This window comes from Physella acuta, unplaced genomic scaffold, assembly GCF_028476545.2.
Source record: "Physella acuta isolate Inbredline_101_S28 unplaced genomic scaffold, ASM2847654v3 ptg002194l, whole genome shotgun sequence".
NCBI lineage: Eukaryota > Metazoa > Mollusca > Gastropoda > Physidae > Physella > Physella acuta.
The window spans coordinates 5,344-31,230 of record NW_026733695.1 but is presented as its reverse complement, the minus strand read 5'-3'; the positions used below and the strand labels follow the sequence as shown (position 1 = coordinate 31,230).

Below are 25,887 nucleotides of genomic sequence, written 5' to 3'. Positions count from 1 at the left end.
AAAAAGTCTACAACACGTGGTGTTCCCAAGCGGTCACCCATCTAAGTACTAACCACGCCCGACGTTGCTTGACTGCGGTGATCGGACGAGAACCGGTATTTTCAACGTGGTATGGCCGTAGACATCTGTGTGAGAAAATTGGGGCTTATAAATATACTCAAACGAAATCAGCAGTTATTCGTCCTTTTCTGGCTACAATAATGATTTCACTGCTTTCCTCATATTATTTCAATAATAAAAAACGCCCTAAATCTCCACAAAAGCGAAACATTGTTTTAATATCGAATACTATGTGCCTTTTTTTCCCTCTACAGCCATTGGTCGCTATTTTTAACCTGAGGCGGTAACCACCGGTAGACTTCCCTGAGCTACTAATTTTCGAGCATCGCGCGTTGTAAAATACAAAATAAATACATTTTCCCCATTTTCCTTGACTAAAATCAGAAAACCAGGTGCCCCCTGCATCCGACCTGTCCTTTAACTATCGCTTTCATGTGAAATGATCTATCGGAAAGGCGATACTTTAACTTTTTTGGGTCTCCCGCTCACTCACTCCTTCCGAAACATTCTGCACGAATTCATTCAATTTTAATCCAACTCATCACATAGATCTAGATCTAGCCGCCTACAAGTCTACTAATTTAATGTTTGAGAAATAGTTCAATGCTTTTCATTTATTAATTATTCTTTTAACCTTTTCCCACGACAACTGGCACATTTATTTTCAGTCTATTAATATTCTGGCTTCATTTTAAAACACGCAACTAGGCGACGATCTAGAATTCTAGATCTAACGCTCTAGCTTAACTAAAATAATATAAACAGGAGGGTAGATCTATTCAAAATACTGTTTCAAAAATTACAATAATAATTTCACGGTGAAAAAAAAAAGGCAGGCGATCCATGGTTAATTAAATGCTAATTAAGGATGTTGCTTAAAAGGTTAGGTTGGCCTGGGACGCCAGTATTTCTCTAGAGTCTAGATCTAGAATTTCTAGATTCTGTAGGAATGAGTAGCCTAGGTATTAATAATTAAATGCATTAGTAATTATTAGTAAATAACATAAGATTTAGTTCAGTAAAAACTAATAGATCTAGATTTTAGGTCCAATGTTGGCTATCAGACTTGATGCTTGATTGTAATGATTATTAGGTTTGAGCAATTAATTTTTTTAAACATTTTTTTTAATTATTAGTATTAGTGATAAGTCATCATTAGTGGGAGTAAATTTACTTCTTTCCAGTCTGGTTCTGGGTTTCCTTGTAGCCTATATAATCTAGATCTAGTTGGTGATAATATTAATAAATATTGTTTCCCATTTTAAATACTCAGGCGGTTTGTTTGAAAGTCTGACCGCAGCTCCATATTCATTGACTGTCGAAGCAGCGCATAAAATGAATTAGCTTATATCCAGGGCTGGCCTGGTCTGCCTGTTATTGTGACTGAATTGTCCTACAGACAAGACCTGAAGAAGCCCTCGTTAAGTAATAAGTGTACAGCTTGCTTTTAGCCTGGCGCGGGGATCTTTCACCGGCCACTTTAACATTCTGCGACAGGGCAGGCCTTTACTTTAAGCTTTAATCTTAGCTGGTTCCGCTTTAACACAGGGTATTCTTTTGTCTTTAAGTATACCGCTTTCTTTCATCAGCCTGGAACCCTGTGTCTGCTACCGGTATCTCATCCGGCAGGGCAAAACAATTTCCAGTTTTTAAATTAAGCTGATGTCATTTTTAATACCAATGATTAGGATTTTGGCACAATGCTTATTTTTCTATATACACAAGATGAATTTCACATCATTTTCTGATTTCAGTTTAAGTTTGAAAGCATGTAAAATGTCAATTTGTCCTGCTATGTGATTTTTCTTCATTTATTTTTTGCTAGCCCATGGCATCACATTATGAAGACTCTACTAATATCTTTAGGCTGGGGCCAGTACCTTAACCGACTGTCGTCAAATGAAAAAACTGACAGAAGAGCGCAATTTAATACACACAACAGATATATATGTATCCGAACAAACAAATAAATATATTTGAACATATATACATACCTTTATATACGCACACTGATATATACATATATTTACATAATAAATACATTATATATGAATATATCTATATATATAACTTATTTATTTATACATATATATATATATATATATACTTATATATATATATATATATATATATATATATATATATATATATATATGTATTATGAATATATATATTAATTCTTATATAATATATATTTGTAAATATAAATTATATATATGTGTGTATATATATATCCTTCTGTTTGCTGGGGTAGAAGAAAAAAACTTATAATTATAATATTCTGAAGGATATTATTTTACTTGAGCGTCTTTCGTCTACACTCAAATATATATATTTGAATATACATTCAAATATATATTCAATGAATATACATTTAGACACACATGTAAATATATATATATATATATACACAAAACATGCATATATATACATACGTATATATAGACATATATACAATATTCGTCTATGTATATATATTCAATATTTTTACATTATAAATAAATATATATATAAAAATATATATATATATATATATATATATATATTTAAAAAAATATATACATATATGAAATACTTTTTACACATATTTATTTATGCTTCTATAATATATGGAAGGATATTAATTTACTCAAGCGTCTGCCTTGGGTGTTTATATAAAAAGAGAAGGGTTGAACTAATGAGAGGAATAAAAAAAATCTTTATATTCAATCTAATTTATTTATATTGTATATGTTATAGACTGGCATACATTTTTTTCTCTCTGGTTTATGTGAAAGGAGCTTGCAGGGATTCAAATTATTATTTTTTGCATTGAAATTCATTCTTTATTAATCACAGCTATGTTGCAGGCATATAAATACTTCCCTTTGGGCTCAAGTTGCTTTGAAAGAATCCTTGTCAGTATAGAACTAGTACCAGGACCATAAATGTATGCCCCAGGGCAAATGTTAAGAAAACCTCATCATTTTACAACTCCAACTGACCAGGGGCTTAAGAAATGATGCTTCTGCGCAAACTTTCTCGTCAGCCGGTAAGAGATCAACCTCCTTTTGATTGTTTAAATTTAATCTGTGCTGAAATCATTGTGCAGGCTGGCAAAGAAAACCATGAACTTCTTGAAAGCTGTGTACTTGAGCTCATGTTATTTTTTATTTTCTGTATTTTGAAAAAAAAAAAAGTATATATATGATAATAAAAAAAAAAAAGTTCAGAGTATTTAATTGTTGTTTTGTCTTGTTAAAGAGAATGTATGTTGTGCAGAAGTGTAACCAACTCATTTTCAAGCCAGGCCTAGCAAAAGACAAAACCAAAAGAATCATATGATATGATGGTAGTAGGAAAAAAGTATATCAGTGAACAAATGGTGGCAGATGCATGCCTTAGCAATCTGACATGGTAGCTTTAATGAAAGAAAAACAAAAATAATAAAAACACCAAAAGCCACACTCACACAGTTATGTTCAACATATATAATGAAGACAGAAAAAAACCAACCCACCAGAATGGATGTATTGTAATGAAAATGGCAGTTAGCACTGGTGATAAGAATCAAAGTGTTGGCTAATAATTCCTATTACAACAGCCAGCCTTATAATCTGAATTAAAACTATTAAATCCCATTCATCCCTTGGATCTATGCCAAACAACACACAATAAATGATATGCATAGAGGTGTGCTGATGCCCTGTGTGAGATGCAGAATGAAATAGTGTTTTTAAAAAAAAGGAGCCACCCAGTAATAAGTATGTGGCCTTTTTATGTCTAGTTTAAAGGATAGAATTAGCATGAAATGTGTTAAGAGAATAGTGTGTGCAGTTGTTGGGATAGGCATATTACTATGTAGGCCTATGTATGTATGTATATCTATCTCTACTTATTAAAGAAAAGAATGACTAAACAAAAAAAAAAAACTGTAACATGGCAGCTACACAGAGTGGGTGGGTGGATGAGGGAGGGAGGGAAAACTCGTTCAATGTAAACCAAACCGAGCTAATTGGGAATGGGTGGAGGCCCTGAAAAGGGCCGAGTAGTAGAGCCACAACAAGCAAGCCAGGTGGTTGTTTGCTGTTGTGTTTATTTGCTGGTGGTGTACTTGGTGACAGCCTTGGTGCCTTCACTGACGGCGTGTTTGGCCAGCTCACCGGGCAGGAGGAGACGGACAGCGGTCTGGATCTCCCTGGAGGTGATGGTGCTGCGCTTGTTGTAGTGGGCAAGACGGCTGGCTTCAGCTGAAATGCGCTCAAAGATGTCGTTGACGAAGGAGTTCATGATGGACATGGCCTTGGAGGAAATGCCAGTGTCAGGGTGCACCTGCTTCAAGACTTTGTAAATGTAGATGCTGTAGCTTTCCTTTCTCCTCCTCTTCTTTTTCTTGTCACCGGTGCGTACGGCTTTAGCCTTACCGGCCTTCTTGGCTCCCTTGGAAGAAACTTTAGGTGGCATGTTGTTTTCTTTTCAATGGCTTGAACAGAAATGAGGCGAACCGACCGCCGGCCGCCCTTTTATATGAAACGGCGAGGAAATTTGGAGAGTACGAGTACGAGTACGAACGCCAAGCCGCTGCGCAGCCAATCAGAACGCTCGCTTGGTGACGAACGGATTTCCTCGCCGTTTCGTATAAAAGGGCCGATCTCGCCGTTAAGTCTTCATTCATCGCCTGCAGCCGTATCGCTGTTAGTCGCTGTATTTCTTCTCGCTCCTAACCAACTCACAATGTCCGGACGTGGTAAAGGCGGTAAAGTCAAGGGAAAGTCCAAGTCTCGCTCCTCCAGGGCAGGCCTTCAATTCCCAGTCGGACGTATTCATCGTCTGTTGAGGAAAGGAAACTATGCTGAGCGTGTCGGTGCTGGTGCCCCAGTCTACCTAGCCGCCGTCCTCGAGTATTTGGCCGCTGAAGTGCTCGAGTTGGCCGGCAACGCTGCCAGAGACAACAAGAAGACAAGAATCATTCCTCGTCACCTCCAGCTGGCCATCCGTAACGACGAAGAGTTGAACAAACTTTTGTCGGGTGTCACCATCGCCCAGGGTGGTGTCCTCCCCAACATCCAGGCCGTGCTTCTGCCCAAGAAGTCACAGAAGACACCCGGTGGCAAGAGCTAAACAGTGTCACCCTGCTGCCCACTGTCCACCTAGCCTACTACTGTCCTTTTCAGGACAACCAAAGTTTACCCAATTAGCTTTCGTTGTGTGTCAATGAACAAAAATCGAGTTTTCCTACCCTACCCTACCCTACCCTACTTGTTTCAAACTTTATTAATAACGTATCAACATGTCAATCACTAGCAGTATGAGATCATTATTATAGATGTATAATACTTACACTGGTTTACACGAGCAGAACAGGGAGGGGGCGGTCATATTAATAGTAGTAACTGGACATATTTTAGGGGTATTCGTTCATAGATACAAATGAAAATAGAATCTATTTTTCTTTAAATGTGCTCCGTTTAACCCCTGTCTACAACAAATAAGGGTGGTCGTTATTTTAAAATTCTATTCTTTAACCTACCGCTAGTCTACCCTTTTTATTTTATATCTTCTTCTTTTTAAAACCAAATATGTTTTTATTAATCCTTCCCCCTCATTTATTTACACACTGTGTAAATACCGCCGATCGGGCGGTCGAATCGGGTCAGAATATCTACCTAGGTCTATAGACTAGGTCTAGATCTAAATTGTTTCAGGCAGTCTATGTTGGGTTCTTTTCTAATCACTCACACACACATTCATAATTCATTGAAGACGACAGAAGCAAACACACCGGATTCCATTGACAAGCGGCACAACCAAGGATTTCATTTGAACGAAGAATATTTTGTGTTATCGGCCCTGTCTGCTATTAATAGATCGCTCGGCTGGATACCGTGTCTAAAAATAATCTGCTATGTCGACGCTGTCTCAACGTTGTGTGGCTGCTACTGGCCAATCAGCGTCGTTAAACTCGTACTCGTCCAATGGGAGAGCTTCGTTGCGCTAAGGGTTTGGCGGACGGTTATAAAAGGGCCAGCAGCGCTGAGCTGCCGCATTTCCTTAACAGTCAGTTAAGATCATTCAAAAAAAAAAAGATGGCTCGTACCAAACAAACCGCCCGAAAATCTACTGGAGGCAAAGCCCCACGTAAACAGCTGGCCACCAAAGCCGCCAGAAAGTCAGCACCAGCCACCGGCGGTGTTAAGAAGCCCCATCGTTACAGGCCTGGAACCGTCGCCCTGAGAGAAATCCGTCGTTACCAGAAGAGCACTGAGCTGCTCATTCGCAAGCTGCCATTCCAGCGCCTGGTCAGAGAAATCGCCCAGGACTTCAAGACTGACCTTCGCTTCCAGAGCTCCGCTGTCATGGCCCTGCAGGAGGCTAGCGAGGCTTACCTCGTCGGTCTGTTTGAAGACACCAACCTGTGCGCCATCCACGCCAAGCGTGTCACCATCATGCCCAAGGACATCCAGCTAGCCAGACGTATCCGTGGTGAGCGTGCTTAAGAGGTTTCTTTTAAGCCCAAACCACCACCCCCTGTCCTCAACCAAGGTCCTTTTTAGGACCACCTGACAACGTTCAGATTAGCAGTGAAGGTCCCCCACCTCACGAGTTTCCACCCACCCACCCACTACACCCCCTGCCCATGTCTGCCACTCTACTACTACTACTACTACTACATCTATTAGTATTATTCTGGGGGATGCGGGAGATAGGTTCTATTCATTTATCTCTTTAATTCAACTCACACATCACATTGCTATTTGAATTCGTGTATGCATGCTGTTGATATTGTTTTATTTATCTCAAATGTGAAGAAAGGAGAGAATAAATTTTATATTTTTCTTTCACCCACCCACCACCCTATCCATTGCTTTTTAAAATATATATATAAAAAAAAAAAAAGAAAAACCCTTTAGGGTTAGAGCTAGATATCTAGATCTTAATCGGAGAGCAGAAATTATTCTTAACGACTACACGCCATAGATTATTTAATTATTAGAAGCCTAACTAACCTATTCGTTTCACGATGTAAACAAACCACTGCGAGTACGGAGCGGAGTACGAGAATATTATTTCGTTCGTACTCGACCAATCAGCGTTCGAGATTCTCTCGTACTCGCATAATGAGCTCGCTCGTACTCGCATAATTAGGTGTAGGGAAATATTTCAGTTTTATTCGCACAAAACGGTGAAAATAACGTCTAATATCATATTTTAACATGACAAACGTGGATCTTTTCTATGCCTACACGTGTGGGCAATGAAACTCTTTATTTTTTATCCAAGGGTCGCATAGCAGAATAGGTGAAAAAATGACTTTGAAAACGACACCGTTAGCCGACAAGCCAGCAACATTCCAGTCGACACGGCAAGCTGCTTTTTCATTGGCTGGCTCATTCGCCGACCGCTTTTGGTTGGGCGGTGTCCGCCATATTGAACGAACTCGAGCCCAGGACCGTATATAAGGAGCGAGTTTCTCTGCAGACGGCGTTTTTCGAACACTCCTTCATCAACAAAGAAGAAAAATTCAATATGTCTGGCCGAGGCAAAGGTGGTAAGGGACTCGGCAAAGGAGGCGCCAAGCGTCACAGGAAGGTGTTGCGTGATAACATCCAAGGTATCACCAAGCCAGCCATCCGTCGTCTTGCTCGCAGAGGTGGTGTCAAACGTATCTCTGGTCTGATCTACGAAGAAACCAGAGGTGTCCTCAAGGTGTTCCTTGAAAATGTCATCCGTGATGCCGTCACCTACACTGAGCACGCCAAGAGGAAGACCGTCACTGCTATGGATGTCGTCTATGCTCTGAAACGTCAAGGTCGCACCCTGTACGGCTTCGGCGGTTAAACTCAACCCAGGACCACCCATTTGTTCTACCCATCCGGCCCTTATTAGGGCCACCCATACGTTTCCGAATTAGCTCGAGTGGTTGTAACCCCTACACGAATGTTTTCCATACCTACCCCTTATTTAACTTACTGAGTTACTTCTAATTATTAGGTTGTAGCCTACTTAGTTTATTTATTTAATTTGGGCAGAGTGGTCATCTTTCCTTTGTTGGTTTTTAAGGGGTTTGTTTCCATGGGTGGGTAGGATCGAGGTAGCCTACCGTGAAGGCACAAAAGAAACAAACAAAAAATATTTCGATATTACAAAAGTGTTCACAGGTATGTGGTGAACTTAGGAAAGAGTGCAGGTGGTAAGAATAGGTGTCCAGTGGGGCAAAAAATAAAAGACAAAAGATGAAAAAAAGTCTACAACACGTGGTGTTCCCAAGCGGTCACCCATCTAAGTACTAACCACGCCCGACGTTGCTTGACTGCGGTGATCGGACGAGAACCGGTATTTTCAACGTGGTATGGCCGTAGACATCTGTGTGAGAAAATTGGGGCTTATAAATATACTCAAACGAAATCAGCAGTTATTCGTCCTTTTCTGGCTACAATAATGATTTCACTGCTTTCCTCATATTATTTCAATAATAAAAAACGCCCTAAATCTCCACAAAAGCGAAACATTGTTTTAATATCGAATACTATGTGCCTTTTTTTCCCTCTACAGCCATTGGTCGCTATTTTTAACCTGAGGCGGTAACCACCGGTAGACTTCCCTGAGCTACTAATTTTCGAGCATCGCGCGTTGTAAAATACAAAATAAATACATTTTCCCCATTTTCCTTGACTAAAATCAGAAAACCAGGTGCCCCCTGCATCCGACCTGTCCTTTAACTATCGCTTTCATGTGAAATGATCTATCGGAAAGGCGATACTTTAACTTTTTTGGGTCTCCCGCTCACTCACTCCTTCCGAAACATTCTGCACGAATTCATTCAATTTTAATCCAACTCATCACATAGATCTAGATCTAGCCGCCTACAAGTCTACTAATTTAATGTTTGAGAAATAGTTCAATGCTTTTCATTTATTAATTATTCTTTTAACCTTTTCCCACGACAACTGGCACATTTATTTTCAGTCTATTAATATTCTGGCTTCATTTTAAAACACGCAACTAGGCGACGATCTAGAATTCTAGATCTAACGCTCTAGCTTAACTAAAATAATATAAACAGGAGGGTAGATCTATTCAAAATACTGTTTCAAAAATTACAATAATAATTTCACGGTGAAAAAAAAAAGGCAGGCGATCCATGGTTAATTAAATGCTAATTAAGGATGTTGCTTAAAAGGTTAGGTTGGCCTGGGACGCCAGTATTTCTCTAGAGTCTAGATCTAGAATTTCTAGATTCTGTAGGAATGAGTAGCCTAGGTATTAATAATTAAATGCATTAGTAATTATTAGTAAATAACATAAGATTTAGTTCAGTAAAAACTAATAGATCTAGATTTTAGGTCCAATGTTGGCTATCAGACTTGATGCTTGATTGTAATGATTATTAGGTTTGAGCAATTAATTTTTTTAAACATTTTTTTTAATTATTAGTATTAGTGATAAGTCATCATTAGTGGGAGTAAATTTACTTCTTTCCAGTCTGGTTCTGGGTTTCCTTGTAGCCTATATAATCTAGATCTAGTTGGTGATAATATTAATAAATATTGTTTCCCATTTTAAATACTCAGGCGGTTTGTTTGAAAGTCTGACCGCAGCTCCATATTCATTGACTGTCGAAGCAGCGCATAAAATGAATTAGCTTATATCCAGGGCTGGCCTGGTCTGCCTGTTATTGTGACTGAATTGTCCTACAGACAAGACCTGAAGAAGCCCTCGTTAAGTAATAAGTGTACAGCTTGCTTTTAGCCTGGCGCGGGGATCTTTCACCGGCCACTTTAACATTCTGCGACAGGGCAGGCCTTTACTTTAAGCTTTAATCTTAGCTGGTTCCGCTTTAACACAGGGTATTCTTTTGTCTTTAAGTATACCGCTTTCTTTCATCAGCCTGGAACCCTGTGTCTGCTACCGGTATCTCATCCGGCAGGGCAAAACAATTTCCAGTTTTTAAATTAAGCTGATGTCATTTTTAATACCAATGATTAGGATTTTGGCACAATGCTTATTTTTCTATATACACAAGATGAATTTCACATCATTTTCTGATTTCAGTTTAAGTTTGAAAGCATGTAAAATGTCAATTTGTCCTGCTATGTGATTTTTCTTCATTTATTTTTTGCTAGCCCATGGCATCACATTATGAAGACTCTACTAATATCTTTAGGCTGGGGCCAGTACCTTAACCGACTGTCGTCAAATGAAAAAACTGACAGAAGAGCGCAATTTAATACACACAACAGATATATATGTATCCGAACAAACAAATAAATATATTTGAACATATATACATACCTTTATATACGCACACTGATATATACATATATTTACATAATAAATACATTATATATGAATATATCTATATATATAACTTATTTATTTATACATATATATATATATATATATACTTATATATATATATATATATATATATATATATATATATATATATATATATGTATTATGAATATATATATTAATTCTTATATAATATATATTTGTAAATATAAATTATATATATGTGTGTATATATATATCCTTCTGTTTGCTGGGGTAGAAGAAAAAAACTTATAATTATAATATTCTGAAGGATATTATTTTACTTGAGCGTCTTTCGTCTACACTCAAATATATATATTTGAATATACATTCAAATATATATTCAATGAATATACATTTAGACACACATGTAAATATATATATATATATATACACAAAACATGCATATATATACATACGTATATATAGACATATATACAATATTCGTCTATGTATATATATTCAATATTTTTACATTATAAATAAATATATATATAAAAATATATATATATATATATATATATATATATTTAAAAAAATATATACATATATGAAATACTTTTTACACATATTTATTTATGCTTCTATAATATATGGAAGGATATTAATTTACTCAAGCGTCTGCCTTGGGTGTTTATATAAAAAGAGAAGGGTTGAACTAATGAGAGGAATAAAAAAAATCTTTATATTCAATCTAATTTATTTATATTGTATATGTTATAGACTGGCATACATTTTTTTCTCTCTGGTTTATGTGAAAGGAGCTTGCAGGGATTCAAATTATTATTTTTTGCATTGAAATTCATTCTTTATTAATCACAGCTATGTTGCAGGCATATAAATACTTCCCTTTGGGCTCAAGTTGCTTTGAAAGAATCCTTGTCAGTATAGAACTAGTACCAGGACCATAAATGTATGCCCCAGGGCAAATGTTAAGAAAACCTCATCATTTTACAACTCCAACTGACCAGGGGCTTAAGAAATGATGCTTCTGCGCAAACTTTCTCGTCAGCCGGTAAGAGATCAACCTCCTTTTGATTGTTTAAATTTAATCTGTGCTGAAATCATTGTGCAGGCTGGCAAAGAAAACCATGAACTTCTTGAAAGCTGTGTACTTGAGCTCATGTTATTTTTTATTTTCTGTATTTTGAAAAAAAAAAAAGTATATATATGATAATAAAAAAAAAAAGTTCAGAGTATTTAATTGTTGTTTTGTCTTGTTAAAGAGAATGTATGTTGTGCAGAAGTGTAACCAACTCATTTTCAAGCCAGGCCTAGCAAAAGACAAAACCAAAAGAATCATATGATATGATGGTAGTAGGAAAAAAGTATATCAGTGAACAAATGGTGGCAGATGCATGCCTTAGCAATCTGACATGGTAGCTTTAATGAAAGAAAAACAAAAATAATAAAAACACCAAAAGCCACACTCACACAGTTATGTTCAACATATATAATGAAGACAGAAAAAAACCAACCCACCAGAATGGATGTATTGTAATGAAAATGGCAGTTAGCACTGGTGATAAGAATCAAAGTGTTGGCTAATAATTCCTATTACAACAGCCAGCCTTATAATCTGAATTAAAACTATTAAATCCCATTCATCCCTTGGATCTATGCCAAACAACACACAATAAATGATATGCATAGAGGTGTGCTGATGCCCTGTGTGAGATGCAGAATGAAATAGTGTTTTTAAAAAAAAGGAGCCACCCAGTAATAAGTATGTGGCCTTTTTATGTCTAGTTTAAAGGATAGAATTAGCATGAAATGTGTTAAGAGAATAGTGTGTGCAGTTGTTGGGATAGGCATATTACTATGTAGGCCTATGTATGTATGTATATCTATCTCTACTTATTAAAGAAAAGAATGACTAAACAAAAAAAAAAAACTGTAACATGGCAGCTACACAGAGTGGGTGGGTGGATGAGGGAGGGAGGGAAAACTCGTTCAATGTAAACCAAACCGAGCTAATTGGGAATGGGTGGAGGCCCTGAAAAGGGCCGAGTAGTAGAGCCACAACAAGCAAGCCAGGTGGTTGTTTGCTGTTGTGTTTATTTGCTGGTGGTGTACTTGGTGACAGCCTTGGTGCCTTCACTGACGGCGTGTTTGGCCAGCTCACCGGGCAGGAGGAGACGGACAGCGGTCTGGATCTCCCTGGAGGTGATGGTGCTGCGCTTGTTGTAGTGGGCAAGACGGCTGGCTTCAGCTGAAATGCGCTCAAAGATGTCGTTGACGAAGGAGTTCATGATGGACATGGCCTTGGAGGAAATGCCAGTGTCAGGGTGCACCTGCTTCAAGACTTTGTAAATGTAGATGCTGTAGCTTTCCTTTCTCCTCCTCTTCTTTTTCTTGTCACCGGTGCGTACGGCTTTAGCCTTACCGGCCTTCTTGGCTCCCTTGGAAGAAACTTTAGGTGGCATGTTGTTTTCTTTTCAATGGCTTGAACAGAAATGAGGCGAACCGACCGCCGGCCGCCCTTTTATATGAAACGGCGAGGAAATTTGGAGAGTACGAGTACGAGTACGAACGCCAAGCCGCTGCGCAGCCAATCAGAACGCTCGCTTGGTGACGAACGGATTTCCTCGCCGTTTCGTATAAAAGGGCCGATCTCGCCGTTAAGTCTTCATTCATCGCCTGCAGCCGTATCGCTGTTAGTCGCTGTATTTCTTCTCGCTCCTAACCAACTCACAATGTCCGGACGTGGTAAAGGCGGTAAAGTCAAGGGAAAGTCCAAGTCTCGCTCCTCCAGGGCAGGCCTTCAATTCCCAGTCGGACGTATTCATCGTCTGTTGAGGAAAGGAAACTATGCTGAGCGTGTCGGTGCTGGTGCCCCAGTCTACCTAGCCGCCGTCCTCGAGTATTTGGCCGCTGAAGTGCTCGAGTTGGCCGGCAACGCTGCCAGAGACAACAAGAAGACAAGAATCATTCCTCGTCACCTCCAGCTGGCCATCCGTAACGACGAAGAGTTGAACAAACTTTTGTCGGGTGTCACCATCGCCCAGGGTGGTGTCCTCCCCAACATCCAGGCCGTGCTTCTGCCCAAGAAGTCACAGAAGACACCCGGTGGCAAGAGCTAAACAGTGTCACCCTGCTGCCCACTGTCCACCTAGCCTACTACTGTCCTTTTCAGGACAACCAAAGTTTACCCAATTAGCTTTCGTTGTGTGTCAATGAACAAAAATCGAGTTTTCCTACCCTACCCTACCCTACCCTACTTGTTTCAAACTTTATTAATAACGTATCAACATGTCAATCACTAGCAGTATGAGATCATTATTATAGATGTATAATACTTACACTGGTTTACACGAGCAGAACAGGGAGGGGGCGGTAATATTAATAGTAGTAACTGGACATATTTTAGGGGTATTCGTTCATAGATACAAATGAAAATAGAATCTATTTTTCTTTAAATGTGCTCCGTTTAACCCCTGTCTACAACAAATAAGGGTGGTCGTTATTTTAAAATTCTATTCTTTAACCTACCGCTAGTCTACCCTTTTTATTTTATATCTTCTTCTTTTTAAAACCAAATATGTTTTTATTAATCCTTCCCCCTCATTTATTTACACACTGTGTAAATACCGCCGATCGGGCGGTCGAATCGGGTCAGAATATCTACCTAGGTCTATAGACTAGGTCTAGATCTAAATTGTTTCAGGCAGTCTATGTTGGGTTCTTTTCTAATCACTCACACACACATTCATAATTCATTGAAGACGACAGAAGCAAACACACCGGATTCCATTGACAAGCGGCACAACCAAGGATTTCATTTGAACGAAGAATATTTTGTGTTATCGGCCCTGTCTGCTATTAATAGATCGCTCGGCTGGATACCGTGTCTAAAAATAATCTGCTATGTCGACGCTGTCTCAACGTTGTGTGGCTGCTACTGGCCAATCAGCGTCGTTAAACTCGTACTCGTCCAATGGGAGAGCTTCGTTGCGCTAAGGGTTTGGCGGACGGTTATAAAAGGGCCAGCAGCGCTGAGCTGCCGCATTTCCTTAACAGTCAGTTAAGATCATTCAAAAAAAAAAAGATGGCTCGTACCAAACAAACCGCCCGAAAATCTACTGGAGGCAAAGCCCCACGTAAACAGCTGGCCACCAAAGCCGCCAGAAAGTCAGCACCAGCCACCGGCGGTGTTAAGAAGCCCCATCGTTACAGGCCTGGAACCGTCGCCCTGAGAGAAATCCGTCGTTACCAGAAGAGCACTGAGCTGCTCATTCGCAAGCTGCCATTCCAGCGCCTGGTCAGAGAAATCGCCCAGGACTTCAAGACTGACCTTCGCTTCCAGAGCTCCGCTGTCATGGCCCTGCAGGAGGCTAGCGAGGCTTACCTCGTCGGTCTGTTTGAAGACACCAACCTGTGCGCCATCCACGCCAAGCGTGTCACCATCATGCCCAAGGACATCCAGCTAGCCAGACGTATCCGTGGTGAGCGTGCTTAAGAGGTTTCTTTTAAGCCCAAACCACCACCCCCTGTCCTCAACCAAGGTCCTTTTTAGGACCACCTGACAACGTTCAGATTAGCAGTGAAGGTCCCCCACCTCACGAGTTTCCACCCACCCACCCACTACACCCCCTGCCCATGTCTGCCACTCTACTACTACTACTACTACTACATCTATTAGTATTATTCTGGGGGATGCGGGAGATAGGTTCTATTCATTTATCTCTTTAATTCAACTCACACATCACATTGCTATTTGAATTCGTGTATGCATGCTGTTGATATTGTTTTATTTATCTCAAATGTGAAGAAAGGAGAGAATAAATTTTATATTTTTCTTTCACCCACCCACCACCCTATCCATTGCTTTTTAAAATATATATATAAAAAAAAAAAAAGAAAAACCCTTTAGGGTTAGAGCTAGATATCTAGATCTTAATCGGAGAGCAGAAATTATTCTTAACGACTACACGCCATAGATTATTTAATTATTAGAAGCCTAACTAACCTATTCGTTTCACGATGTAAACAAACCACTGCGAGTACGGAGCGGAGTACGAGAATATTATTTCGTTCGTACTCGACCAATCAGCGTTCGAGATTCTCTCGTACTCGCATAATGAGCTCGCTCGTACTCGCATAATTAGGTGTAGGGAAATATTTCAGTTTTATTCGCACAAAACGGTGAAAATAACGTCTAATATCATATTTTAACATGACAAACGTGGATCTTTTCTATGCCTACACGTGTGGGCAATGAAACTCTTTATTTTTTATCCAAGGGTCGCATAGCAGAATAGGTGAAAAAATGACTTTGAAAACGACACCGTTAGCCGACAAGCCAGCAACATTCCAGTCGACACGGCAAGCTGCTTTTTCATTGGCTGGCTCATTCGCCGACCGCTTTTGGTTGGGCGGTGTCCGCCATATTGAACGAACTCGAGCCCAGGACCGTATATAAGGAGCGAGTTTCTCTGCAGACGGCGTTTTTCGAACACTCCTTCATCAACAAAGAAGAAAAATTCAATATGTCTGGCCGAGGCAAAGGTGGTAAGGGACTCGGCAAAGGAGGCGCCAAGCGTCACAGGAAGGTGTTGCGTGATAACATCCAAGGTATCACCAAGCCAGCCATCCGTCGTCTTGCTCGCAGAGGTGGTGTCAAACGTATCTCTGGTCTGATCTACGAAGAAACCAGAGGTGTCCTCAAGGTGTTCCTTGAAAATGTCATCCGTGATGCCGTCACCTACACTGAGCACGCCAAGAGGAAGACCGTCACTGCTATGGATGTCGTCTATGCTCTGAAACGTCAAGGTCGCACCCTGTACGGCTTCGGCGGTTAAACTCAACCCAGGACCACCCATTTGTTCTACCCATCCGGCCCTTATTAGGGCCACCCATACGTTTCCGAATTAGCTCGAGTGGTTGTAACCCCTACACGAATGTTTTCCATACCTACCCCTTATTTAACTTACTGAGTTACTTCTAATTATTAGGTTGTAGCCTACTTAGTTTATTTATTTAATTTGGGCAGAGTGGTCATCTTTCCTTTGTTGGTTTTTAAGGGGTTTGTTTCCATGGGTGGGTAGGATCGAGGTAGCCTACCGTGAAGGCACAAAAGAAACAAACAAAAAATATTTCGATATTACAAAAGTGTTCACAGGTATGTGGTGAACTTAGGAAAGAGTGCAGGTGGTAAGAATAGGTGTCCAGTGGGGCAAAAAATAAAAGACAAAAGATGAAAAAAAGTCTACAACACGTGGTGTTCCCAAGCGGTCACCCATCTAAGTACTAACCACGCCCGACGTTGCTTGACTGCGGTGATCGGACGAGAACCGGTATTTTCAACGTGGTATGGCCGTAGACATCTGTGTGAGAAAATTGGGGCTTATAAATATACTCAAACGAAATCAGCAGTTATTCGTCCTTTTCTGGCTACAATAATGATTTCACTGCTTTCCTCATATTATTTCAATAATAAAAAACGCCCTAAATCTCCACAAAAGCGAAACATTGTTTTAATATCGAATACTATGTGCCTTTTTTTCCCTCTACAGCCATTGGTCGCTATTTTTAACCTGAGGCGGTAACCACCGGTAGACTTCCCTGAGCTACTAATTTTCGAGCATCGCGCGTTGTAAAATACAAAATAAATACATTTTCCCCATTTTCCTTGACTAAAATCAGAAAACCAGGTGCCCCCTGCATCCGACCTGTCCTTTAACTATCGCTTTCATGTGAAATGATCTATCGGAAAGGCGATACTTTAACTTTTTTGGGTCTCCCGCTCACTCACTCCTTCCGAAACATTCTGCACGAATTCATTCAATTTTAATCCAACTCATCACATAGATCTAGATCTAGCCGCCTACAAGTCTACTAATTTAATGTTTGAGAAATAGTTCAATGCTTTTCATTTATTAATTATTCTTTTAACCTTTTCCCACGACAACTGGCACATTTATTTTCAGTCTATTAATATTCTGGCTTCATTTTAAAACACGCAACTAGGCGACGATCTAGAATTCTAGATCTAACGCTCTAGCTTAACTAAAATAATATAAACAGGAGGGTAGATCTATTCAAAATACTGTTTCAAAAATTACAATAATAATTTCACGGTGAAAAAAAAAAGGCAGGCGATCCATGGTTAATTAAATGCTAATTAAGGATGTTGCTTAAAAGGTTAGGTTGGCCTGGGACGCCAGTATTTCTCTAGAGTCTAGATCTAGAATTTCTAGATTCTGTAGGAATGAGTAGCCTAGGTATTAATAATTAAATGCATTAGTAATTATTAGTAAATAACATAAGATTTAGTTCAGTAAAAACTAATAGATCTAGATTTTAGGTCCAATGTTGGCTATCAGACTTGATGCTTGATTGTAATGATTATTAGGTTTGAGCAATTAATTTTTTTAAACATTTTTTTTAATTATTAGTATTAGTGATAAGTCATCATTAGTGGGAGTAAATTTACTTCTTTCCAGTCTGGTTCTGGGTTTCCTTGTAGCCTATATAATCTAGATCTAGTTGGTGATAATATTAATAAATATTGTTTCCCATTTTAAATACTCAGGCGGTTTGTTTGAAAGTCTGACCGCAGCTCCATATTCATTGACTGTCGAAGCAGCGCATAAAATGAATTAGCTTATATCCAGGGCTGGCCTGGTCTGCCTGTTATTGTGACTGAATTGTCCTACAGACAAGACCTGAAGAAGCCCTCGTTAAGTAATAAGTGTACAGCTTGCTTTTAGCCTGGCGCGGGGATCTTTCACCGGCCACTTTAACATTCTGCGACAGGGCAGGCCTTTACTTTAAGCTTTAATCTTAGCTGGTTCCGCTTTAACACAGGGTATTCTTTTGTCTTTAAGTATACCGCTTTCTTTCATCAGCCTGGAACCCTGTGTCTGCTACCGGTATCTCATCCGGCAGGGCAAAACAATTTCCAGTTTTTAAATTAAGCTGATGTCATTTTTAATACCAATGATTAGGATTTTGGCACAATGCTTATTTTTCTATATACACAAGATGAATTTCACATCATTTTCTGATTTCAGTTTAAGTTTGAAAGCATGTAAAATGTCAATTTGTCCTGCTATGTGATTTTTCTTCATTTATTTTTTGCTAGCCCATGGCATCACATTATGAAGACTCTACTAATATCTTTAGGCTGGGGCCAGTACCTTAACCGACTGTCGTCAAATGAAAAAACTGACAGAAGAGCGCAATTTAATACACACAACAGATATATATGTATCCGAACAAACAAATAAATATATTTGAACATATATACATACCTTTATATACGCACACTGATATATACATATATTTACATAATAAATACATTATATATGAATATATCTATATATATAACTTATTTATTTATACATATATATATATATATATATACTTATATATATATATATATATATATATATATATATATATATATATATATATGTATTATGAATATATATATTAATTCTTATATAATATATATTTGTAAATATAAATTATATATATGTGTGTATATATATATCCTTCTGTTTGCTGGGGTAGAAGAAAAAAACTTATAATTATAATATTCTGAAGGATATTATTTTACTTGAGCGTCTTTCGTCTACACTCAAATATATATATTTGAATATACATTCAAATATATATTCAATGAATATACATTTAGACACACATGTAAATATATATATATATATATACACAAAACATGCATATATATACATACGTATATATAGACATATATACAATATTCGTCTATGTATATATATTCAATATTTTTACATTATAAATAAATATATATATAAAAATATATATATATATATATATATATATATATATTTAAAAAAATATATACATATATGAAATACTTTTTACACATATTTATTTATGCTTCTATAATATATGGAAGGATATTAATTTACTCAAGCGTCTGCCTTGGGTGTTTATATAAAAAGAGAAGGGTTGAACTAATGAGAGGAATAAAAAAAATCTTTATATTCAATCTAATTTATTTATATTGTATATGTTATAGACTGGCATACATTTTTTTCTCTCTGGTTTATGTGAAAGGAGCTTGCAGGGATTCAAATTATTATTTTTTGCATTGAAATTCATTCTTTATTAATCACAGCTATGTTGCAGGCATATAAATACTTCCCTTTGGGCTCAAGTTGCTTTGAAAGAATCCTTGTCAGTATAGAACTAGTACCAGGACCATAAATGTATGCCCCAGGGCAAATGTTAAGAAAACCTCATCATTTTACAACTCCAACTGACCAGGGGCTTAAGAAATGATGCTTCTGCGCAAACTTTCTCGTCAGCCGGTAAGAGATCAACCTCCTTTTGATTGTTTAAATTTAATCTGTGCTGAAATCATTGTGCAGGCTGGCAAAGAAAACCATGAACTTCTTGAAAGCTGTGTACTTGAGCTCATGTTATTTTTTATTTTCTGTATTTTGAAAAAAAAAAAAGTATATATATGATAATAAAAAAAAAAAAGTTCAGAGTATTTAATTGTTGTTTTGTCTTGTTAAAGAGAATGTATGTTGTGCAGAAGTGTAACCAACTCATTTTCAAGCCAGGCCTAGCAAAAGACAAAACCAAAAGAATCATATGATATGATGGTAGTAGGAAAAAAGTATATCAGTGAACAAATGGTGGCAGATGCATGCCTTAGCAATCTGACATGGTAGCTTTAATGAAAGAAAAACAAAAATAATAAAAACACCAAAAGCCACACTCACACAGTTATGTTCAACATATATAATGAAGACAGAAAAAAACCAACCCACCAGAATGGATGTATTGTAATGAAAATGGCAGTTAGCACTGGTGATAAGAATCAAAGTGTTGGCTAATAATTCCTATTACAACAGCCAGCCTTATAATCTGAATTAAAACTATTAAATCCCATTCATCCCTTGGATCTATGCCAAACAACACACAATAAATGATATGCATAGAGGTGTGCTGATGCCCTGTGTGAGATGCAGAATGAAATAGTGTTTTTAAAAAAAAGGAGCCACCCAGTAATAAGTATGTGGCCTTTTTATGTCTAGTTTAAAGGATAGAATTAGCATGAAATGTGTTAAGAGAATAGTGTGTGCAGTTGTTGGGATAGGCATATTACTATGTAGGCCTATGTATGTATGTATATCTATCTCTACTTATTAAAGAAAAGAATGACTAAACAAAAAAAAAAAACTGTAACATGGCAGCTACACAGAGTGGGTGGGTGGATGAGGGAGGGAGGGAAAACTCGTTCAATGTAAACCAAACCGAGCTAATTGGGAATGGGTGGAGGCCCTGAAAAGGGCCGAGTAGTAGAGCCACAACAAGCAAGCCAGGTGGTTGTTTGCTGTTGTGTTTATTTGCTGGTGGTGTACTTGGTGACAGCCTTGGTGCCTTCACTGACGGCGTGTTTGGCCAGCTCACCGGGCAGGAGGAGACGGACAGCGGTCTGGATCTCCCTGGAGGTGATGGTGCTGCGCTTGTTGTAGTGGGCAAGACGGCTGGCTTCAGCTGAAATGCGCTCAAAGATGTCGTTGACGAAGGAGTTCATGATGGACATGGCCTTGGAGGAAATGCCAGTGTCAGGGTGCACCTGCTTCAAGACTTTGTAAATGTAGATGCTGTAGCTTTCCTTTCTCCTCCTCTTCTTTTTCTTGTCACCGGTGCGTACGGCTTTAGCCTTACCGGCCTTCTTGGCTCCCTTGGAAGAAACTTTAGGTGGCATGTTGTTTTCTTTTCAATGGCTTGAACAGAAATGAGGCGAACCGACCGCCGGCCGCCCTTTTATATGAAACGGCGAGGAAATTTGGAGAGTACGAGTACGAGTACGAACGCCAAGCCGCTGCGCAGCCAATCAGAACGCTCGCTTGGTGACGAACGGATTTCCTCGCCGTTTCGTATAAAAGGGCCGATCTCGCCGTTAAGTCTTCATTCATCGCCTGCAGCCGTATCGCTGTTAGTCGCTGTATTTCTTCTCGCTCCTAACCAACTCACAATGTCCGGACGTGGTAAAGGCGGTAAAGTCAAGGGAAAGTCCAAGTCTCGCTCCTCCAGGGCAGGCCTTCAATTCCCAGTCGGACGTATTCATCGTCTGTTGAGGAAAGGAAACTATGCTGAGCGTGTCGGTGCTGGTGCCCCAGTCTACCTAGCCGCCGTCCTCGAGTATTTGGCCGCTGAAGTGCTCGAGTTGGCCGGCAACGCTGCCAGAGACAACAAGAAGACAAGAATCATTCCTCGTCACCTCCAGCTGGCCATCCGTAACGACGAAGAGTTGAACAAACTTTTGTCGGGTGTCACCATCGCCCAGGGTGGTGTCCTCCCCAACATCCAGGCCGTGCTTCTGCCCAAGAAGTCACAGAAGACACCCGGTGGCAAGAGCTAAACAGTGTCACCCTGCTGCCCACTGTCCACCTAGCCTACTACTGTCCTTTTCAGGACAACCAAAGTTTACCCAATTAGCTTTCGTTGTGTGTCAATGAACAAAAATCGAGTTTTCCTACCCTACCCTACCCTACCCTACTTGTTTCAAACTTTATTAATAACGTATCAACATGTCAATCACTAGCAGTATGAGATCATTATTATAGATGTATAATACTTACACTGGTTTACACGAGCAGAACAGGGAGGGGGCGGTCATATTAATAGTAGTAACTGGACATATTTTAGGGGTATTCGTTCATAGATACAAATGAAAATAGAATCTATTTTTCTTTAAATGTGCTCCGTTTAACCCCTGTCTACAACAAATAAGGGTGGTCGTTATTTTAAAATTCTATTCTTTAACCTACCGCTAGTCTACCCTTTTTATTTTATATCTTCTTCTTTTTAAAACCAAATATGTTTTTATTAATCCTTCCCCCTCATTTATTTACACACTGTGTAAATACCGCCGATCGGGCGGTCGAATCGGGTCAGAATATCTACCTAGGTCTATAGACTAGGTCTAGATCTAAATTGTTTCAGGCAGTCTATGTTGGGTTCTTTTCTAATCACTCACACACACATTCATAATTCATTGAAGACGACAGAAGCAAACACACCGGATTCCATTGACAAGCGGCACAACCAAGGATTTCATTTGAACGAAGAATATTTTGTGTTATCGGCCCTGTCTGCTATTAATAGATCGCTCGGCTGGATACCGTGTCTAAAAATAATCTGCTATGTCGACGCTGTCTCAACGTTGTGTGGCTGCTACTGGCCAATCAGCGTCGTTAAACTCGTACTCGTCCAATGGGAGAGCTTCGTTGCGCTAAGGGTTTGGCGGACGGTTATAAAAGGGCCAGCAGCGCTGAGCTGCCGCATTTCCTTAACAGTCAGTTAAGATCATTCAAAAAAAAAAAGATGGCTCGTACCAAACAAACCGCCCGAAAATCTACTGGAGGCAAAGCCCCACGTAAACAGCTGGCCACCAAAGCCGCCAGAAAGTCAGCACCAGCCACCGGCGGTGTTAAGAAGCCCCATCGTTACAGGCCTGGAACCGTCGCCCTGAGAGAAATCCGTCGTTACCAGAAGAGCACTGAGCTGCTCATTCGCAAGCTGCCATTCCAGCGCCTGGTCAGAGAAATCGCCCAGGACTTCAAGACTGACCTTCGCTTCCAGAGCTCCGCTGTCATGGCCCTGCAGGAGGCTAGCGAGGCTTACCTCGTCGGTCTGTTTGAAGACACCAACCTGTGCGCCATCCACGCCAAGCGTGTCACCATCATGCCCAAGGACATCCAGCTAGCCAGACGTATCCGTGGTGAGCGTGCTTAAGAGGTTTCTTTTAAGCCCAAACCACCACCCCCTGTCCTCAACCAAGGTCCTTTTTAGGACCACCTGACAACGTTCAGATTAGCAGTGAAGGTCCCCCACCTCACGAGTTTCCACCCACCCACCCACTACACCCCCTGCCCATGTCTGCCACTCTACTACTACTACTACTACTACATCTATTAGTATTATTCTGGGGGATGCGGGAGATAGGTTCTATTCATTTATCTCTTTAATTCAACTCACACATCACATTGCTATTTGAATTCGTGTATGCATGCTGTTGATATTGTTTTATTTATCTCAAATGTGAAGAAAGGAGAGAATAAATTTTATATTTTTCTTTCACCCACCCACCACCCTATCCATTGCTTTTTAAAATATATATATAAAAAAAAAAAAAGAAAAACCCTTTAGGGTTAGAGCTAGATATCTAGATCTTAATCGGAGAGCAGAAATTATTCTTAACGACTACACGCCATAGATTATTTAATTATTAGAAGCCTAACTAACCTATTCGTTTCACGATGTAAACAAACCACTGCGAGTACGGAGCGGAGTACGAGAATATTATTTCGTTCGTACTCGACCAATCAGCGTTCGAGATTCTCTCGTACTCGCATAATGAGCTCGCTCGTACTCGCATAATTAGGTGTAGGGAAATATTTCAGTTTTATTCGCACAAAACGGTGAAAATAACGTCTAATATCATATTTTAACATGACAAACGTGGATCTTTTCTATGCCTACACGTGTGGGCAATGAAACTCTTTATTTTTTATCCAAGGGTCGCATAGCAGAATAGGTGAAAAAATGACTTTGAAAACGACACCGTTAGCCGACAAGCCAGCAACATTCCAGTCGACACGGCAAGCTGCTTTTTCATTGGCTGGCTCATTCGCCGACCGCTTTTGGTTGGGCGGTGTCCGCCATATTGAACGAACTCGAGCCCAGGACCGTATATAAGGAGCGAGTTTCTCTGCAGACGGCGTTTTTCGAACACTCCTTCATCAACAAAGAAGAAAAATTCAATATGTCTGGCCGAGGCAAAGGTGGTAAGGGACTCGGCAAAGGAGGCGCCAAGCGTCACAGGAAGGTGTTGCGTGATAACATCCAAGGTATCACCAAGCCAGCCATCCGTCGTCTTGCTCGCAGAGGTGGTGTCAAACGTATCTCTGGTCTGATCTACGAAGAAACCAGAGGTGTCCTCAAGGTGTTCCTTGAAAATGTCATCCGTGATGCCGTCACCTACACTGAGCACGCCAAGAGGAAGACCGTCACTGCTATGGATGTCGTCTATGCTCTGAAACGTCAAGGTCGCACCCTGTACGGCTTCGGCGGTTAAACTCAACCCAGGACCACCCATTTGTTCTACCCATCCGGCCCTTATTAGGGCCACCCATACGTTTCCGAATTAGCTCGAGTGGTTGTAACCCCTACACGAATGTTTTCCATACCTACCCCTTATTTAACTTACTGAGTTACTTCTAATTATTAGGTTGTAGCCTACTTAGTTTATTTATTTAATTTGGGCAGAGTGGTCATCTTTCCTTTGTTGGTTTTTAAGGGGTTTGTTTCCATGGGTGGGTAGGATCGAGGTAGCCTACCGTGAAGGCACAAAAGAAACAAACAAAAAATATTTCGATATTACAAAAGTGTTCACAGGTATGTGGTGAACTTAGGAAAGAGTGCAGGTGGTAAGAATAGGTGTCCAGTGGGGCAAAAAATAAAAGACAAAAGATGAAAAAAAGTCTACAACACGTGGTGTTCCCAAGCGGTCACCCATCTAAGTACTAACCACGCCCGACGTTGCTTGACTGCGGTGATCGGACGAGAACCGGTATTTTCAACGTGGTATGGCCGTAGACATCTGTGTGAGAAAATTGGGGCTTATAAATATACTCAAACGAAATCAGCAGTTATTCGTCCTTTTCTGGCTACAATAATGATTTCACTGCTTTCCTCATATTATTTCAATAATAAAAAACGCCCTAAATCTCCACAAAAGCGAAACATTGTTTTAATATCGAATACTATGTGCCTTTTTTTCCCTCTACAGCCATTGGTCGCTATTTTTAACCTGAGGCGGTAACCACCGGTAGACTTCCCTGAGCTACTAATTTTCGAGCATCGCGCGTTGTAAAATACAAAATAAATACATTTTCCCCATTTTCCTTGACTAAAATCAGAAAACCAGGTGCCCCCTGCATCCGACCTGTCCTTTAACTATCGCTTTCATGTGAAATGATCTATCGGAAAGGCGATACTTTAACTTTTTTGGGTCTCCCGCTCACTCACTCCTTCCGAAACATTCTGCACGAATTCATTCAATTTTAATCCAACTCATCACATAGATCTAGATCTAGCCGCCTACAAGTCTACTAATTTAATGTTTGAGAAATAGTTCAATGCTTTTCATTTATTAATTATTCTTTTAACCTTTTCCCACGACAACTGGCACATTTATTTTCAGTCTATTAATATTCTGGCTTCATTTTAAAACACGCAACTAGGCGACGATCTAGAATTCTAGATCTAACGCTCTAGCTTAACTAAAATAATATAAACAGGAGGGTAGATCTATTCAAAATACTGTTTCAAAAATTACAATAATAATTTCACGGTGAAAAAAAAAAGGCAGGCGATCCATGGTTAATTAAATGCTAATTAAGGATGTTGCTTAAAAGGTTAGGTTGGCCTGGGACGCCAGTATTTCTCTAGAGTCTAGATCTAGAATTTCTAGATTCTGTAGGAATGAGTAGCCTAGGTATTAATAATTAAATGCATTAGTAA

The 25,887-nt window shown here is 39.5% G+C and overlaps 4 non-coding genes across 4 annotated transcripts; all 4 read right to left on the bottom strand.

Annotated features, from left to right (window-relative positions):
* Nucleotides 1-4: 4 nt before the first annotated feature.
* On the bottom strand, nucleotides 5-123 carry LOC131932527 (5S ribosomal RNA). Its single transcript, XR_009384602.1, has one exon. It is a non-coding gene; the product is annotated as a 5S ribosomal RNA (ribosomal RNA).
* Nucleotides 124-8,282: 8,159 nt separating this feature from the next.
* LOC131932526 (5S ribosomal RNA) lies at nucleotides 8,283-8,401 on the bottom strand. The gene has a single exon (XR_009384601.1). It is a non-coding gene; the product is annotated as a 5S ribosomal RNA (ribosomal RNA).
* Nucleotides 8,402-16,561: 8,160 nt separating this feature from the next.
* On the bottom strand, nucleotides 16,562-16,680 carry LOC131932525 (5S ribosomal RNA). Its single transcript, XR_009384600.1, has one exon. It is a non-coding gene; the product is annotated as a 5S ribosomal RNA (ribosomal RNA).
* An 8,163-nt stretch (nucleotides 16,681-24,843) lies between these two features.
* On the bottom strand, nucleotides 24,844-24,962 carry LOC131932524 (5S ribosomal RNA). The gene has a single exon (XR_009384599.1). It is a non-coding gene; the product is annotated as a 5S ribosomal RNA (ribosomal RNA).
* Between the last annotated feature and the right edge of the window lie 925 nt (nucleotides 24,963-25,887).